We start from the raw sequence: 10,701 nt of genomic DNA, 5'->3' as shown, positions 1-10,701 counted from the left end.
ACTCCCTAATATTGCGATGTTGCATCTAGTATAATAGGGGAGTGTTGTGGGTATAGGGTTCAGGACTGACTAGGGGCTATAAATGATATGAGGGTGTCATCAAAGGTATTTCCATCTGATGCACATATTTGTAATTTAATGCATCATACTAAGAGGTGTGTGTGATAAAAGGAAATTTCCTCTCCCTTAATGGCCGACATAGATTAGTTCACTTCAAGTTTTCACAGAGTATATTACACGCCAAAGCGATTATTTAGTTACAGGCTGCGTGACACTGATCAATGTGACCGCTGTAATATGACAGGTGGTGACTTTCTTCACATGGCCTGGCAATGCCCCCCAGTAGCAATGTATTGGAAACACATTTTTCAGTCTTTAAACACTATAACAGGTTTGACACTTACTCCTGATCCCTTGTTGGCATTACTGGAATACATGAAACCACTCCGTAAGGGTGTCAGAAAGCTAGTTGCCATGGCCTCTTGCTAGCAGAGCGCAGAATAGCTGTACGCTGGATGCAGGGACCTACTCCCACTGTTGCAGAATGGGAAAAAGATATGTTGTTTTGTAATACCCAATCTGATGTGTATAATGAGCTGTTACCCCCTAGCCATAGACCGAAAAGCTTCTGGAGCCTATTTACACAATTTCAATTAGCACAACAGCGTGAGGATGACATACAAGACTAAACTCCCACTGCACAGTAGGGTTTGTGGAATATGTGGGCTACATCCTAATATTATTTCATTCATCATGTTGGATTTACAATTGAACATTGTACTAGCATATTTGTGCTATGGCTGTGACTTTTAAAAAGTGTTAAATCTATTTCCTGTCATTGCTCCATGCTGTGCTGTGTATTTATTAATATCATGATCATTACTGAATATCTCTTATTGGCAAATGTGTTTTTCTTATCCCATACCAAGATAACTGTAAGAAGTGGGTTTCTTTATCATTTTTGTATCACACGGTTTATGTTGTTGTTGCGTACCTGCGAGCTGTGGTTACTAGCGCCCATCACCTTCCTTGAGTAAGCTGTGGTCTGCTTTGATTTGCTGCGCTGAGACAGTCAAGTGCTACAAGGGGTTACTTGGTTCTCAGTAATTGCACCATTATTACTTGTGTAATTGAGCCCTTATTACTTGTGAAGCACTCGAATCCTTCCCAATTAATAATACAATTTCTTATAATTACAGAGATGTGCATTTTTCATCCAGTAATGGGTAAACGGTGGTATTGGAATTAAGGCTGAGGGATGTGGGGAGGCCAGGGTGTGCAGCAGCACCCCCAGATATCCTGTGCCATCAAGAACAAACTGACACTAGGTAGGCCCATTCATCTAAGTGCTGCTAATTCTTTTACATGGGGAGCTGCGTTTACTGATTCTTTCTCTGACTGCCATTTTATTTTGTAATTCTAAGTATTTACATATAGATAAAATACAAAACGTGGACAATTTAGAAAGAGATTTACAAATATACCTCAAAATATATATCAGGATAATGGAAAGTACAAACGAGGCACCGCCCAGCACTCCCCCTCAGAAAAATGTCTGCAATAGTGCGGGCACACCTGAAAAGCTTATGGTAAACGACAGTAACACACAGTTCACTTAAAACAATTACTCATATATCCAGCATTTAATCATTTTCATATTCTAAAATGGCAACAGAGTTTAAATGCTCTGAAACAATAGTCCTCATTTAAAAAAGCCATAGAATTCACTCGTATTTACCTCACTTAAATGATTACAGTAAACGTAGAGGTAAATTTTGCTACTAACTGTTCATCCAAAGCAAGGTTGCTTACTTTTCCCAAAGTTTGTCGATCAAACCGGAAATGCTAACGGGACACTAAACCCGTCCTTGTGAACAGCGTGGCTCAGAGACTGTCCTGTTGCGCACTTGCACAGGAGCTGTAACAGCCAGGCTGCGCTTTTTGAGAGACAGAAGCCCCGCCGAAGAATGAGAGAGTGTCTGCGCTGAACGGCAGCACATTTATTGGCAGTGATTGTGGCAGCGGGTTTCTGGAGGCGGGAGACTAGTCTTCAAATCGGTAGTCTCCCGCCTGAATCGGGAGGGTTGGCGTGTATGCTAAAAAGAACAGGGAAGGGTGAGTGGCACGGAGAGACCCACGTTTAATAAACCAAGGCGTGCCGCTAAAAAGAGGCAGGACAGAAAAAAACTACTTCCGGGTTGCACGCGGACAGCCTAGTGCAACCACATCCGGAGTGCTCGAGCCGGTCTCCTACTTCTGAAAAATCAAAGTCGACCAGCGGCACGAAACAAGGTGAGGCGGGGGCGTGCAGGCCGGGAGTCGCCGCTGTGAGTGCGAGCACCGCCGGCTCCGCTCGTCTCGAGGGCGGCAGGGCATTGGGAAGGCGACAGGGAAGCCACCGGTTAGTGACTTGAAGTTCGGCAGGGCCTGTGCGCGCTGTCTGCTGAGCGGCTCGCGCAGAAGGGAGGCAGCCAATGAAATGCTCGGAAAGAAGCGCGCTCTGGTGTACGTCTGCTACGTGCAACCGGACTGGATGAAGAGGTGGTTGTCCTGGAGAGGCTTCTGGCCTCTTCTTCCGCCCTATGATGACCTCTGTGTGTTGTGTGAGGCCCCTTCCTGCACACCATTAAATATATCGCAGCAGTGCAGAGAAGTGCCAGTACTCTCCCATTAAATGTACCGCAGCAGTGCTGAGAAGTGCCTGTACTCTTCCATTAAATGTATCGCAGCAGTGCTGAGAAGTGCCTGTACTCTCCCATTAAATGTACCGCAGCAGGGCTGTGAAGTGCCGGTACTCTCCCATTAAATGTATTGCAGCAGTGCAGAGAAGTGCAGGCACTCGACCCATTAAATGTACTGCAGCAGTGCAGAGAAGTGCCTGTACTCTCCCATTAAATGTACCGCAGCAGTGCAGAGAAGTGCCAGTACTCTCCCATTAAATGTACCGCAGCAGTGCTGAGAAGTGCCTGTACTCTCCCATTAAATGTACCGCAGCAGGGCTGTGAAGTGCCGGTACTCTCCCATCAAATGTATTGCAGCAGTGCAGAGAAGTGCAGGCACTCGACCCATTAAGTCTTTTGCAGCAGAGTAGTGCAGGCACTCTCCATTTCAAAATAAAGAAGTGCAGGTACTCGGCACCGGACAGTGCCTGCCCATTTAAATCACTACATCTCCCCATGCTTCAAAATAACCTGAACTTGTTTAGGGTTATTTGGTTCTCATATAGAGCTATATATATCGGCATACTGGAGATGTGGCAAATAGAGGACCTGCAGTGTGCAGTACCCCCGTGTATGAGCGCCGAGAAGAACATATTGATGCGCTTGAGTAGGCTCTTTCCTGGCACTTGTCAGGGGTCCAGACTCGCTGTGAGGCAGATCCAGCCAGAAGAGGTCATGGACCAATTGTTCCATCCATCTGCTCTTTAAAGAGAAGTATTGACCCGGAGCTTGTGGCTGTCTCGCTCATTTTAAGTGCCCTTTCCCCGAAACGATGCCCTTGACGACCTGGCGCGGTGTTTAAGAATTAATAAGTTCCCATCATATAATATTAAAGGAGTCTGTCTTCGCCGTGGCCTTGGGAATATACTTCTGGGACCCCTCAAATGTGTTATATAAACTGGCTTGAACCAACATTAGAGTTTGGCAGGTTCTCTCCTGGCACTCGTTGACAGGACGGGCACCAACAGAATTTAGCTACTGGCATTGCCTGCATAGGCCAGAAATTGGCAGGCTCCCCAGTACCTGTACATTTTTAATCTTCAGCGTACTTCCAGTCAGTTCTCAGGTCCTTCTGCTTACAGGGAAGAAAGACCCCGAAGCCTGTTGTAAATTGTCCAATCTGAACCCCCCCTCCACCCCCCCCACTCTCCTCCAGATTTACTGTTTCTTATATAGTATCGTATTGCGGTGTTTTGGTATTTACATAACATTGTTCATACCCCTAGGAATTGCGGAAGTGTGTTTCTGAGTATTCCTAGTGTATTGTTTATATAGTGCTTCATTTTGCTGCCAAGGTTATGAAGAATGGCGGTATGTATCGGGTTCCTGGGTGCCCTTCGTAGTGTGTGGTTGAAAAGGGGGTTGTTGTGTCATCTACATAAGACTTGTGGAGTGAGGTTTGAACTATGTGATTGAACCACAGTGCACTTAAGCGATGATTGTAGGAATAGACAGTCATACATGCAGGTACAAGTCAACCTTATAGTGGATAGCGGCAAACTAGCCAGTGGCCTAGGGGGGCCAGAATTTTTAAGCCAAAAACAGGGACATTTCACAAAAATAGAAGAAGGACTACAATTTTACTTCAAGCGATGAGAGCGCTCCTCAGCAGAGAATTACAGAACAGGCAGTAAGAAGACACATAAAATTTAATTTTTAAACCCAGTAGCTTGCCTGTTAATTAAATTGCTTTCTTAAAACAACTGCTAACTTTCCCTGCTTTGTAAAACATAAAAAACACCTCCCACCGTTTTCAGTCGACCCTCTCCAAAAACCGGGACATGAGCTAAATTTCTTGAAATTTGCTGGGACAGCTAGTTAAAAACGGGGACCGTCCTGGCTAAACGGGGACGCCTGGTCACCCTACAGTGGCCATCAGTTGGTTATGTTAGGAAATTCCAAGTCCACTCCCTATTACAGATGCATTTAAAGCCCAAAGGGAGTGCAAGCCCCGAGCTCACCCAGGATTGACCGAGGGCCCTCTTATTCAGGTGCAGTTACTGCACTAGTGGAGTTCACCCAGTGTCGACAGAGCCCCGCCCATTAAGGTGCAGTTAAACTACAGAGGCGAGGGATTGCCTTATGGAATCCTTCCAGGATCGACAGAGGACCTGCCCAATAGGAGGCAAATTTAAACAGCCAACATAGTGATATGTGGAATTCACCCGGGATTGACAGAGGACCCACCTACTGAAGGCATTGTTAGGCCATCATGGGAGGGCTCTACGGAATCCACACAGGATTGACAGATGTCACATCCATTGGATGTGTCGTGAGGCTACCAAGAGTGCCTCCCAGACATAACGTTTTTCAATATAGCGAACGTTTTTAATTGTTTTTTTTTTTTTACAGTTTTTTGTTCCTCTAACTTGAAGACAGTTCTGCACCTGCACAATTCTACAGTAATGTTGCAGTTTTTTATCATGCAGGGTTTTCGTTTTTTTACTCATTTTTTTTCATTTTGCAAATGAAATCGTACAGCATACATATTTCTCAAGAAGTATTACACATGGTTTTGGGGTAGACCAGTGGGAGTGGGTAAAGTTTAATCGCAATACCTCACATACATGTATTTGATTAAGAGTCTCCTGAGTCCCCTTCAAATCTAGGTCCCAGCTGTTTACAAATAATCTGTAGGATCAGGCCGGAGTATGCCAGAGCTGCTCCTTCGGCCTGACTGGTAGCATTCAAACCTTTCTCTTTTTTAAGGGAGTCCATGCTATATGAAATTTCGGTCGATTATCATGCACTAGAACTGTTTTCCCATTGAGCACAGTTGTCACAATTTAGCCCACCATAGCTGTTTTAGCTCAGACTCATAGCCATAGTTAATCTAGCAGAAAGTAACATGGTCGTGACTAAGCACTTTAGATAAGACATCAGTGGATACTCTCCTACATGCCATATGTAACCTAAGAGTGCAAGCAGGTCTAGCAAAATTGTCTTTCCTCTCAGATAAGCCCTTGGAAGGTCACCCAGTCATATAATATGGTGTGCCTCCTGGCAGCATGCTCTCCAACAGACACCCACAGTGTTGCTAATGGCTCTCAGTCTTTCTTGATTAATATACGAACGTATTATAATTTTCTTTGTATCTAGATCATAGTGAGTTTCCTGGTGCCTTAATTGTGATAATGGATCAGGTATCTTTAGAGATCATCTGGGCCTGATCTTATTCCCTTTTCACCCTCTGAAATTCAGGTCGTTGATGTTATCCTGATTGCCTTGTATGCCATTGGTCTGCCCCCTCCTTCCAGTTACTCCCTTTTCGAAGAGGTCTTTTATTTGAATAGGCAGAGACCGCTTTAAGTCATCACGTGCCCACAGATGGAATATTTCTGTATATGACTCTCTGTCTCAGACTTCTCCGTTTTCACAAAGTCTCCCAGCACCGAGGCTGTGTCTCTCAGTACCACAGCCTAAAAGTCTCATCCATCTTCACAGGTTCAACTCTGGGGTAATAAGCGATTAGTGTCAGCGTGAGAGGAAGGCTCCTGGACCTTACCCTCAGATGATTGTGTTCCAGTTATTAAGAAAGAGCCTAGTGACACCTATTTTTCTTTTTTCATGACTCGTAGGGGTGGTGGTGGACATGTGTTAGCCAGAGCCTATGCTAGCGAGACGTTGTAGTACTCCTGTTAATTTCCCTAGACTGATTGCCACTCTAATGTTGGGCGGATCTGCATAGTGTGTAAAAACTGTTCAATGTGGGGTAATTCTAAACCTCAATTTTGTATTGGAATGTAAATCGTCATGCTATGTATTTTTGTTTTCTTGTCATGCCACAAGATTTGTTTGAGCTTTTGTCTGATGCTTTTTTAAGACTGACATATGGACCCATAATAGGAGTAGATAGACAACATAAAGCAGACAGGTTAAAAAGCTCATTTTTAAAGTAGCCATTCTTCCAAACCAGAATTTTCTCAACTTCCTTTATCCAAACAAACCTTTAGATAATGTTTTTAGTAAGCTTCAAAGTATGACTTGTACTCCTCTTTGGATTTTTTGGGTACATGAATTTCCAGGTAGCAAAATGGCGAATTACGCCCGGAGTAAGACCTTCTCTTTGAATAATAGCGAACATGCTTGTTCATTAACGCTGAAGTCCAACGCAACCAACTTATGTTGAATCAAACCCAGATACCATCGAAAAATCTTCCAGTGTGGACAATAAATGAGGCAGGAAGTTGTGAGCCTGTTAGAAAATACTAACATCTGCAAATGGTATTAGTTTGTGGCGACCTGTCTCTCTTTCAATTCCTTTCATATTGACATTATAATAATGTCCCAGAGTTCTAGGTTCAGGACTTTTGATGCTTCAGGCATTTTTTTAAGAGTGAAATTTAACCTTTATTTCGAACAATAGTGTATAGGGAAAGCCCCATTGTTAGGTATGTTTGTCTTTTCTCAAATAGGTGGTCGCTACTTTCATGACCTTCCATTTCATCAAAGTGATTGCATAGACATCTTGGAATAATATGATTTTATCATCTCTGAATTGGATATCCTCTGACTTTCTGGCATCTGCCAGGATTTCCTCTTTCAATTTAAAAACAATTTAAGTTTGTGAGTTGATCTTATGTGAGGTGTTGTTAATATGTGGAGGAGACAGTGTGTTTAGTCCAGATCTGTTGTTCTGTCTTCCAGGACCGTGAGTAGATAACGGAACAGGAATTGAATTAGCATATTATTGCACTGAAAGCAGCGATTTCAATATATGTCGGTTTTGTCTACGCTACGGATATTAGATGATGTTGTACAGGCAGAGCTGAAGATGCGAGATTTTCATGTTCAGGTGTATGTACCGGCAGGTTGGTCTAGACTTGGTCTAGTCTTTAATCCACTTTTTAGGTCAAGCCTCCCAGATAGTGCTAGCTGTCTGTTTGCGAAAAGGCATATTGTTTGGCTCACCAAGAACATACAGAGGCTTGCAGCCCACCCATTTCTTATATTTGTTTGGTTTTACGGTCACTCTTTTTGTTTACTTCATATTCGGTAGCTTACCGTGTTTCAGCCTGTCTATCTTGTTTGTCCCTCCTGATGAGCAAAGCCTCCTTACCATCTTTCTGAATGGCTTCTATCCTTACGCTGCTCACTGGTTAGTAACAGTTTTTTCTTTTTGCTTAAGTTCTTGTGCATTTGTCTTCCAGCTCTTTTTCTCTCCCCGTGTGCACCCTCCCATGTGCCCCGGCTGCGTACTGTGTGTCTCTTGTGTAGTAATTCCTCCAACGCTCTCTGTTCTATTAACTGGTCTTGCCGCAGATATCCCCTGGCTCAACAAACAAACTCATTGGCCAATGCTGAACATCTCCAGTATGGCAGTGCAGAGAAAAAAACCTCCAGAACTCCTTTGAGCAACACACAGCATAAAAGGATACATTACATTTTTGGTTTGGTTAGCTTTACTATAGCTCTAATTTCTTTGCTTTTTATATGATTGTTTTTCCGTCAATCTTGTATTTGTCCCTTCTATGGAGCATTACTTCTTAACAATATATTTGAGTGCATGGTTTTCATGCTCGCTTTCAGGGAACAATTTTTTAGGTCTTGTCTGAGACGACATGTTCGCTGTTGCTAGCGACATCTGCTAAAAACAAAAAATAAATAAAGTAGAAGTGGCTTAAAGCCTGCCCGGTTCTTACCCATGGTTGGCTTCCACGGTACTCCTATTTCCTTGCTAAATGGTCTGGGCCTCCTGGTTTTACTTTCTGCTCCTGTGTTTGTCCATTTTATTTGGCATAGCACAAGCGCAGCTTCCTGTCTGCGGTCCGTGTACTTCCACTTCCATTTCTCTAATTTGGAAAAGACGCAGACGGGACGCAACCCAACACAGATTTCAAATACACTTGATCGCCGGATCCACTGAGTAAAGCCTGGTGCTTCGACTACATTTCCCGATGGGCAATTGTGACATAAAGGACGACGAGGTGAGACTGAACTGCACCTCACTGCATGCTGTTCGAAATGAGATGATAGCACTAACAGGTCACGTGGTACTAGTTGAGTACTGCTGTTCCAGCAGTATTTTGTAGCTATATAGCAGGAACCCAGCATGTACACCTGGACCTTGGAAGTGAGGAGAAAGGAGGTGGTGCAGCCCCATGGTAAGTCCCCAGTTTAGTGTTCCTCCCACAGTGATTGTCCCCAAATAATTTACATTCCTTGTCACCATCCCAAATAATTGCTCCGAAAGAGCACCTTCTCCAAGTTCCCCCAAGTGATCTATCCTTACGAGTACCCCGTCACATGTGCTCCTCTCAAGTATGACCAGCTTCCAAGGAGCAAAGCCAACGGGCATATTGGAAAGAAGCCTTTTCCCTTTAAAATGACCCAAGCCAATTCAAAACAATGGCTTACTTGAAGTATGAGGTAGGTAAGGAATAAATCACTGTGACCAGTCCTTTACAATATTTGTCCCTCATTCTTTACAGGTATTTTTATGCCTTGCATAGGTTGATAAGCACCACAGTAATGTGTCTTTGGAACCCACCCAGAGGTGGAGATGGTGCACCCAAAGGAAAATACTCCACCACAGCAGTGGGCCTGTGTGGTCAAAAGCACTGATTAGAGATCAAATATCACGGTAACATCCTATGACCTTTGGCAGTACTCCTGCCAGAATAACTGATTGCAGAAGAAATTAACTGATATGGCAGTTGTCATGGTGACCTTTTTCAGTAACGCTTTCTTTCCTGCACCCTTTTGTCCGGCCTTCCCCTTCTCTGCTCAACCCCACCTCCCGCAAACACAAACTATTGCATCAATGCACCCGTGTATCGGAGATAAATACACCACATCAAAATGATGTGTACACCTCCCTCACACTAAGTACATTACACAAACACTCTCCACACTCAGCAAAAGGCAATATAGCACAGACAAATTCCTAATCCTTTAACATTTGCATCACAATTTAAACACAGATCACCAATGCTCACACACCACATCAACAAAAGCACATGTAGCAGAGGCAGGCATGCACACTACGCACACACATATTTCTGCACATACATAACAGAAACGCATATTACTGAATACCCAACCAAACTGACAAAAACGTACTATCACACATACAGCTATTTATACATGACAGTGTACAGCATGAAAACTCAACATGCCACACACACTAACAGAAAACACCTGAACTTTGAATACAAAACACATTGCTCATGCACCACACTGTGCACCCTCAATACTTTATGGACAAACATTAGCAAAGCCAGCAGCTTGGCACTCGCATTAAAAAGGCAGGACCTAATGGCTTTGCCAATGTGTATTTCTTCTTGGTTAAGCACTCTCCGAGAGTTAATGCGTTTCCAGATGTCTCACTCGTACTTCATGATCCCCTCTCTCGTCCGTTTCTCCGGTCGCTGTCCCTAGGTTGCTGTTCTTGTTTCCTCCCCAGTCACCAACCTTCTATTTCCGTTCTTGGTTCCCTACCTCACTCTGTTGTTCGCATACTTTCCCACCCTACCCACCTGCCATTGTCCTTTTTCTTTTCCATCCCTGCCCGCCCACCCTCTGTTGTCCCTGTGCTTCCACAGCCCCGCCTGCCCACCCTCTGTTGTCCCTGTGCTACCCGGACCCCGCCTGCCCACCCTCTTTTGTCCCTGTTCTACCCCAACTCCGCCTGCCCACCTTCCGTAGTCCCTATGCTACCCCGACCGCCCTCCATTGTCCCTGTGCTTCCCCATCACCTGCTGTCCACTGTCCTTCTCTTCACCCACCTGCATCCATCTGTCCCGCACTTCATTCTTCCCTGTTGCCTCGTCTACTTTGAGCTCTTCATTCGCAACTCCATTCGGTTTTAGTGACCCCTAAATGTCCCTTGTGAGCAATGTTCACTTTTAAAGGACGTAAATTAGAGGGAGGAACAAACTTGTCCCCCCTTCGAACGATACCGTTCTCTACTGAAAGTTCTTCAGAGACTTGGGCAAATATACGTAAATCACCTTCCAAACACCTAGACTCAGGCCAGCAA

General features: G+C 44.3%; 1 protein-coding gene across 2 annotated transcripts in view; it reads left to right on the top strand.

Annotated features, from left to right (window-relative positions):
- The first annotated feature begins 2,124 nt into the window (after positions 1-2,124).
- The window catches only part of OXNAD1 (oxidoreductase NAD binding domain containing 1), a 103,622-nt gene continuing 95,045 nt past the window's right edge, over positions 2,125-10,701 (top strand). Inside the window, exon 1 of one of the 2 annotated variants that reach the window (XM_086942186.1) lies at positions 2,125-2,292. The gene's annotated coding sequence lies outside the window, so the exon portion shown is untranslated. Of the gene's footprint in view, positions 2,402-10,701 lie in introns of both variants that reach the window. The other variant, XM_086942187.1, reaches the window with a different exon arrangement.

The sequence above is a fragment of the Lissotriton vulgaris genome, chromosome 10 (genome assembly GCF_964263255.1).
Source record: "Lissotriton vulgaris chromosome 10, aLisVul1.2, whole genome shotgun sequence".
In the NCBI taxonomy this organism is placed as follows: Eukaryota; Metazoa; Chordata; class Amphibia; order Caudata; family Salamandridae; genus Lissotriton; species Lissotriton vulgaris.
The sequence above is the reverse complement of the archived record's forward strand: the minus strand, read 5'-3'. Positions and strand labels throughout refer to the sequence as shown.